This window comes from Balaenoptera musculus, chromosome 13 (assembly GCF_009873245.2).
Source record: "Balaenoptera musculus isolate JJ_BM4_2016_0621 chromosome 13, mBalMus1.pri.v3, whole genome shotgun sequence".
Classification (NCBI taxonomy): domain Eukaryota; kingdom Metazoa; phylum Chordata; class Mammalia; order Artiodactyla; family Balaenopteridae; genus Balaenoptera; species Balaenoptera musculus.
Window position 1 is genome coordinate 2,397,866 of NC_045797.1, and position 7,599 is coordinate 2,405,464.

Consider the following 7,599-nt stretch of genomic DNA (forward strand, 5'->3'; position numbering starts at 1 on the left):
GCTGGTCACTCGCCATTTATGGTTCAGGAATTCTGATCCCAGTTCCGTGTGCAACGAACGATCAAGCCCAAGTTTGTGAAAGTGTACAAGAGAAAATAGTATATCCTGGTAATTCAAAATTACAGACCATCTTACAACAGGACAGGTTTGCCCTTCTGCTTCTGGTTTTGCCAAAAGTGCAAGCACTGGGCCTAAACTGGGTTTTCATTTTCATACTTTCCTTCTTTGAGAGTGAAATCCTTGAAAAGTTTCTGATCTCCGCACACACACCCAGGTGGGTCATGCGCTCACGGGACCACGGTCTGAAGGGAGCCTTCGTGCACAGTTTATCACCTTGGAAGAACCATCAGCAAAGCAACCGGCTGACAACGTCCAGAATCCAGCTGCCTCTGAAGGGCCCAAGTGGTGTGGATTTGTGAAAGCAATACCTTAGATAACAGGCAATAAAAAGCTGCTGCTTGTTTTAGAGGAGAGTTCAAGTATAATCACAATGAAAACTGCATCATAAATAGGAAGATCCTGGGGTTTCAGCAACTCTATGAAAAGCTGGTATTGCCTGATTGGGACCAGAAGTCCAAAAGTGAAATGTACAGGGACTTCTCTGGTGGCGCAGTGGCTAAGAATCCGCCTGCCAATGCAGGGGACACGGGTTTGATCCCTGGTCCGGGAAGATCCCACATGCTGCGGAGCAACTAAGCCCATGCACCACAACTACTGAGCCTGTGTGCCACAACTACTGAAGCCTATGCGCCTAGAGCCCGTGCTCCACAACAAGAGAAGCCACCGCAATGAGAAGGCTGTGCGCCGCAACGAGGAATAACCCCCGCTCGCCGCAACTAGAGAAAGCCCGTGCACAGCAACGAAGACCCAACGCAGCCAAAAATAAAAGTAATTAATTAATTAGTTTTTTAAAAATCTGTTTTAAAAAAGTGAAATGTACAAAAACACACATTTCTGAGTAAGTCACCGGCCGCTCTAGTTCCGTCTCCTCTTCCCGAAGTCACCAGAGTCAATGTCCACTTTATCATCCAGTCTGGAGGCTGGACTGTGTTCCAGGGTTTGGACTTGGGCAAAACTAGGCTTGAATGCCGATTCCATCACTTGTGAGAACTAGTAAATTAACTCTGTAAAATTAAGCATTTTACTTCATCTCCCTGAGCATCAGTTTCTTCATCTGCAAAAGAAGAAAAATAGATCATAAAATTGTAACGAATAAACGAGGTAACTAAGAGCTTTTCACCCACATGCTGGGCACGTAGGAAGAGTTTCATGATGCCAGCGATTCCCCCCAGTTCTCCACGGGGATAAGCCTTCCAGTTCAGGCAAACCACGTCCGTCTCCTCTTTCTGGAGCTAATGTCTAAGCCTCTTCACCACCCCAGCCTCATTCTCTTCCCTCCCGTTTCTACTCTATACTTCTTTGCCACAATGACAAGCACCATGCTTCCTTGCAAGGTGATCTCTGGCAACAGAGAACAAAATGTTAAACTAAGTCAATCCAAGAATATTTATTTTTAAGAACATTTTAGAGTGTAGTACTAGAAGTGCATACTTCAGACTTTTCAAAATGGAAGTTTTAGTTCTTAAAATACTTTTAAAATGTAGTATCAGAACTTTAATAATCAAGATTGAATTACAATGGATCAAAAATGGAATTTTGATCTTTTTTCCAAAGGCAATTTTGGCTTATATAAAATGAGTACTATTATGCTATAAAATAAAGGGGAGATAAAGGGGATTTACCTAAGGCTTCTGAAATCTTGCAGTTTATGAATGTAAAATTTCTAATGTAACAGGCAGCAATTAAACCAAGCACTAGAAAACCAGCTCATAAAAAAAAACAGAAAAACATGCAGAAGTAGAAGGATTTTTTTTTAAATAGCTAAAATTAATATGCTGAGAGCTAAGGGAAGATATTATATTCATGAAACAAGAATAGGATTCAATGAAAAGGAGCATTCAAAGATCAAAACAGAGATTTAAAAAAATAAATTTATGATAGCAAAAATGAAAATTCAGTTTAAAGAGGCTGGAAGTTAAAAATTAAAGAAACTCATAGGAAACAGAATAAAAAGACAAAAGAAGGAAAAATAGAGAAGAAAAAACTAAGAAAATTCGTGGCTTCATTCAAGATAATAGGTTGCTCTTTCTTTCTCCAGAAAAAGCAAACAGAGAAAATGAAGTTGAGAAAATAATTAAAGAGACCCTTATCTACATCCTTATCTCTCTCAGGTAGACGGATAGCAGGGGTCCAGATGGGAGAAGAAAGTGTGATACAGGGAGAACTCTCTTTTGCCAATAGTCCTCGGTGAGTTCTCCAATATCCTAGAACAAAACCAATTACCTCTTGGGTCATTTACAAGCAAAATGGAGATGGCATGGGTGACAAAGAAACACAACAAGAAATCAGGCAGAAGGAAGGGCAAGAAAGCTCCTTCTGGTTCAAACTTCCCATTTCTTGAAGCCCTCACTATTCCTACATACCAGTCACCACGTCAGGATCTACCGAACAGAAAGAACTGGGGAGAGATCAAGGAAATTATGGGTGGGAGGGTTGTCCCACCACAGCACTCCAGGAGACACCGTTAACCTCATAGTCACGGGAATCATGCCCTCTGGTCTTGAGCAGTGCACAACCCACACAGCCGGTCATGGTGGTCCTGGGGTGGCCAGAACGCTGGCCAGGTGAAGGTTTCTTTATACCTGCTCAGAAATAAGGAGGGAGAGATTAGTATCAAAGTCCCAGAAAAACAACAGCAGTAACAACAACCAGCTACCTCAAAACATATTCAAACTTAAGATGTCCCTACTTTGCTAGACTGTTCTAAGTTACATCGTACTATCCTAATCTTGGGGTCAGTTGTACACGGAGACCCAGACTAACTATGCACCTGTATCATGTTTCTAATGAGTGAATATCTAACCATGTGCCTTAGTCTCCAAATGCCAGGCTTGGGAAACCTGGTGGCTGGGTTTTATTTATGGTGCCCTGTCCAGAACTCGTTCGGGGGTTCTGCTATGAGGAAAAGAGCAAGTGGAGTCAAGAGGGTCGTGGGTAACAGGGAGGAGGTGGGAGGCCAGAGGCGCTGACAGCCGAGAAGGGGCGGTGAGCACGTGTCAGGGCCAGCACAGACCCCGCACACCTGTCTATTTTTATACAGCACTTAGCTGCCGTGTCACTGAGTCCCCAAAGCCTATTTTAAGAGATTCCACTTCAATGACTGATACGAAAAAACATGCAAATTCTGCCAAATGACTTCACGGAAAGGAGGTCTGGGGCAGCTTTCATCGCTGGAAAAGCAGAAATAACGCCTCCCTGCAAGTGTGTGGACATCAAGGGACCTAGTGAGACCATCATCAAAGGAAAAGAGGCCCTGGGAAGCAGGCTCCCTGTGTCCTGTGACGCTTTTGTAATTTTGTCATTACAGGTGTCCTGTAATATACCTCCTCACCCTTCCCCAGCATAGGTGAAGCATCTGTTGCTTTTATTTTCCTGTTACTTTTTAGCCTTTCTTTGTAAGTGGTCCATCTTCTGGGGCAAAGATTTTATATTTATAAGAAACAAATAAAGGTGGACGAAAGATCGTGCTCCTCCCTCTCCTAACTTTCTCAGAAGGATGACGGGGGTGACGGCTGATGAGTTCCGGGGACTCGGGCTTGGAGGTGGTTTCGTCAGCATAAAGAGGACGCTGGATTCTCTTCCTGGAAGAGGCCACGCACCAAAATGTCCCTCTCTCACTGACAGTTTCTCGTGTTCCACGCACGTCTAATCGCAAAGCTGGGTCTGCCAGGTTCACGTCAGCCCTGGAAGCAGGATGCACTTCTTATCAAAGCACAAACGAGGCACAAGGACGCCCTGTCACTATCTTTATGGCAGGTGCTGACTTTTAAGCTTCCTGCCCAGGCAAGTTCTCCCAGATACTGATGACGTCTGATGCTCAGTAAACACTGCGGGCTCGGGGAGGGTTCCTGATCAACACCGGAGAAGAACCATCACACCAGTTTCTCTGAGTGACCAGGGGGACATCGGGCAGCCTGGCTTCCCTCCCCGGCCCTCCACACAATACCAGGCAGATCCTTGCACTCAGGTGAGGGATAAGGTGGTGCTGGCAGTTGACCTCGAAGGCCTAAGAGGCTATGGACCAGCCTCTTAACCCAGAGGATGGCCCTCACACCCCAGCCCGGGAAAATGCTCCCGACCTGAAGGGCTTTGCTGCCCCACAAAACCTAAGTGGCTCGAGTTGATTGCTTGGAAAGGAAATGGAAAACAAAACACGATTTGGATAATTGTGGTTAGAAAAATAGCTTCAGGATCCCTTGGCCTGAGTGTTCAGAAGACCCAGGGGGCCTGAAGAATGCAGTGGGTTCCGGGAAGGCGGAGATGAACACTCATTCCTCTAAAACACCCAATTACCAAGTTTTCATTTGTTTTCTTGGAACCAAAAATGTCTGAAGAGAGGTCGTCCTCTTTGGTTGGGGTGCAGAGACGTGTCTAAATTGCAGTCAGAGAAGACAAACAAGGCAATGGCAGAACATCTAATACTCATTAAACTATCATTTCAAACAAATTCTAATTCTAAGCCAACAAGAGGCAGGCAGTGAAGAGTCAGCTGAAGGAGTCAACGTTGGAAGACTTGTGCATTGCTGGTGGGAGCGCAAAACGGTGCAGCACCTGGGGAACACTTCTTCAAAACAGTACACACTGGGGCTTCCCTGGGGACACAGTGGTGAGGAATCCGCCTGCCAACGCAGGGGACACGGGTTCCAGCCCTGGTCCAGGAAGATCCCACATGTCGCAGAGCAACTGAGCCCGTGCGCCACAACTACTGAGCCCACGTGCCACGACTACTGAAGCCCGCAGACCTAGAGCCCGTGCTCTGCAACAAGAGAAGCCACCACAATGAGAAGCCTGCGCACCACAATGAAGAGTAGCCCCCCGCTCGCCGCAACTAGAGAAAGCCCGCGCAGCAACGAAGACCCAACACAGCCAAAAATAAATAAAAATAAAACAAATAAATTTTTTTAAAAATTAAACATAGAGTTACCACATGATCCAGCAATTCCACTGGAATTGCTAGAATAAAAGTCAGTGTATAAATGGGCCTGTCTTTTACTTCCAGTCAAGAACAAATGATGAGATGGTCTTGAAATTCTTTAATCATTCCTGCTGATTGACTTGCAAATGTGCCTAATATGAATGCAGATGCATACGTTGAAATGTTTTTATTATAGAAATAACAAAGATTTGTTAAAGAAAGGAAACCAGAAAAAAATATTAACAAAATAATAAAAATTAAACTAACACAACATTGTAAAGCAACTATACTCCAATAAAAATTGATTAAAAAACAAAACAAAACAAAAATAATAATAATAATAATAATAATTATAAACATTACCTGCAATTTTATCATCTAAAGATGACGTCTTAGATGTTTGGATGTATATCCTTTCAGTCTGTTTTCTGTGCACATGGGTAGGTGTTTTTACGTGACATCAGTGGAGTTGTGTTACATATGCATTTTTATATCTGCCTTTTTTCACTTAATATGACCGGGGAGCATATTCTCGTGTTGCTACTTACCTGTCCCTGTCTCGTGGGTAAATCATAATTCGTTAAGACATCTATTATTGCACATCTAAACTGTTTACAATTTTTTACTATTATAAATTTATTTATTTATTTTTGGCTGTGTTGGGTCTTCGTTTCTGTGCGAGGGCTTTCTCTAGTTGCGGCGAGCGGGGGCCACTCTTCATCGCGGTGCGCGGGCCTCTCACTGTCGCGGCCTCTCTCGTTGCGGAGCACAGGCTCCAGACGCGCAGGCTCAGTAGTTGTGGCTCACAGGCCCAGTTGCTCCGCGGCATGTGGGATCCTCCCAGACCAGGGCTCGAACCCGTGTCCCCTGCATTGGCAGGTGGATTCTCAACCACTGCGCCACCAGGGAAGCCCCTAAATTTATTTATTTATTTATTTATTTTTGGCTGCGTTGGGTCTTCGTTTCTGTGCGAGGGCTTTCTCTAGTTGTGGCAAGCGGGGCCACTCTTCATCGCGATGCGCGGGCCTCTCACTGTCGCGGCTTCTCTTGTTGCGGAGCAGAGGCTCCAGACGCGCAGGCTCAGTAGTTGTGGCTCACGGACCCAGTTGCTCCGCGGCATGTGGGATCCTCCCAGACCAGGGCTCGAACCCGTGTCCCCTGCATTGGCAGGCAGATTCTCAACCACTGCGCCACCGGGGAAGCCCTTTACTCTTATAATTACACCACAGTGAGAGTACATGTCGCTTTGAAAAAGATGTATCTGGTTTCCTGCAGTTGCTGCCCAAGCTCTGTGAAGTCGAGAGAGGCCACCGGGTTTTAAATACATCTTCCCAGCAAGCAAAGCAGTCAAACGTCTGCCGCTTGTTCGTGGAGTGAGGCCAAGCTGTTTTCACACCCAGATTAAAAGGGGAGACCAGCCAAACGCTCCTGGACTCTCTGTTCTCAGTGGGCTTCGGACATTCAGCAGGAGAGGTGACCCTGGAAGGCCATGTCCCCCTGCAGGCCCTGGGGGCGGCGTGGGTGGTGTGTCACTGGGTCCCGCTGCACCCAGGACCGGTGAGCAGACGTGGGCCCAGGACAGAGCCGCAGGCAGGCGGGTCCTTGGCCTGAAACTTTTGCCTTCCCTGTTGCGCTAGGTCGTCACGGTCCCTTGGAGAAGCAGGGCTGCTGGAGCAGGGCCTCCTGCCTGCGATCCCCGCCCACTCCCCTCTATCCCCCCATGTCCCCCATCCCAGCCATCTGCCCAGCAACTGAACCTTCCCCTCCGTCCACCCTGCAGGCTCCTCGCCGCGGCCACTGCTCGTCTGTCTCTCTGCTTCTGTTTAACGAGGTCGTCCTCCTGGCAAAGATTTAGGTACGATTTATGTTTGCTGGGGCGGGGAGAGAGGAACAGAACTCACAACCAAAATAGAACAGTTAGCACAACATTTTTTCCTGCTGAATGTTGTCTGGCACCGGATTATCTGGAATCCATCTGTTCCCAAAAGAATTGTAGAAATGTTCAGAAAATTAAAAAAAAAGAAAAACAGTTCGATAGGGGTCATCTTGCAAATCCAACCTGAAAGAAGAGAACCAGCCCAGGGCCTGCAGAGGGGCCGCAAGAGGAAAGCAAGAAGAAACGAACAGCGGCTCCCAGGCGGCATTCTGAAGGCAGTGCTGGGCCGCAGGCAGGCCCTGGGGTCACATTCAGTCCTCCAGCAAACACGGGTCCACTCGCGCCACGGCCAGGCCGCCCTCGGGGACTCACCGACCACAGGCCTGCTTTCTGGGCCTGGCTGTCTGGTCGGCCTGTGGTCACCACTGTCACATCGATGGGCAGCTGACCACACAACCCGCCTGTCACCCAGACGAAGGAGCGAGAGGCCGTGTCCACCTGGGGCTGAGGCTCTCCCCCGGGAGTGATCATCACCCCAGCCCAGGAAGAACGGGGGTGACAACCCCGTGATAGAGACTGACGGCTGCTCCTGGTCACATGCAGGTGCGGCCACGTGCTCACCCGCCAGGTGGCCCCCCAGCCTGGCCCAGGAACCCCAGCATCAGCCCCAGCTTCTCTGCCTCGGCAC

General features: G+C 47.5%; 1 long non-coding RNA gene across 1 annotated transcript; it reads right to left on the reverse strand.

The window, feature by feature from the left end:
• Nucleotides 1-883: 883 nt before the first annotated feature.
• LOC118906136 lies at nucleotides 884-3,110 on the reverse strand. Its single transcript, XR_005022425.1, has 3 exons — nucleotides 2,891-3,110; nucleotides 2,484-2,702; nucleotides 884-1,174 (listed from the first exon to the last, which is right to left on the reverse strand). It is a non-coding gene; the product is annotated as an uncharacterized LOC118906136 (long non-coding RNA).
• Between the last annotated feature and the right edge of the window lie 4,489 nt (nucleotides 3,111-7,599).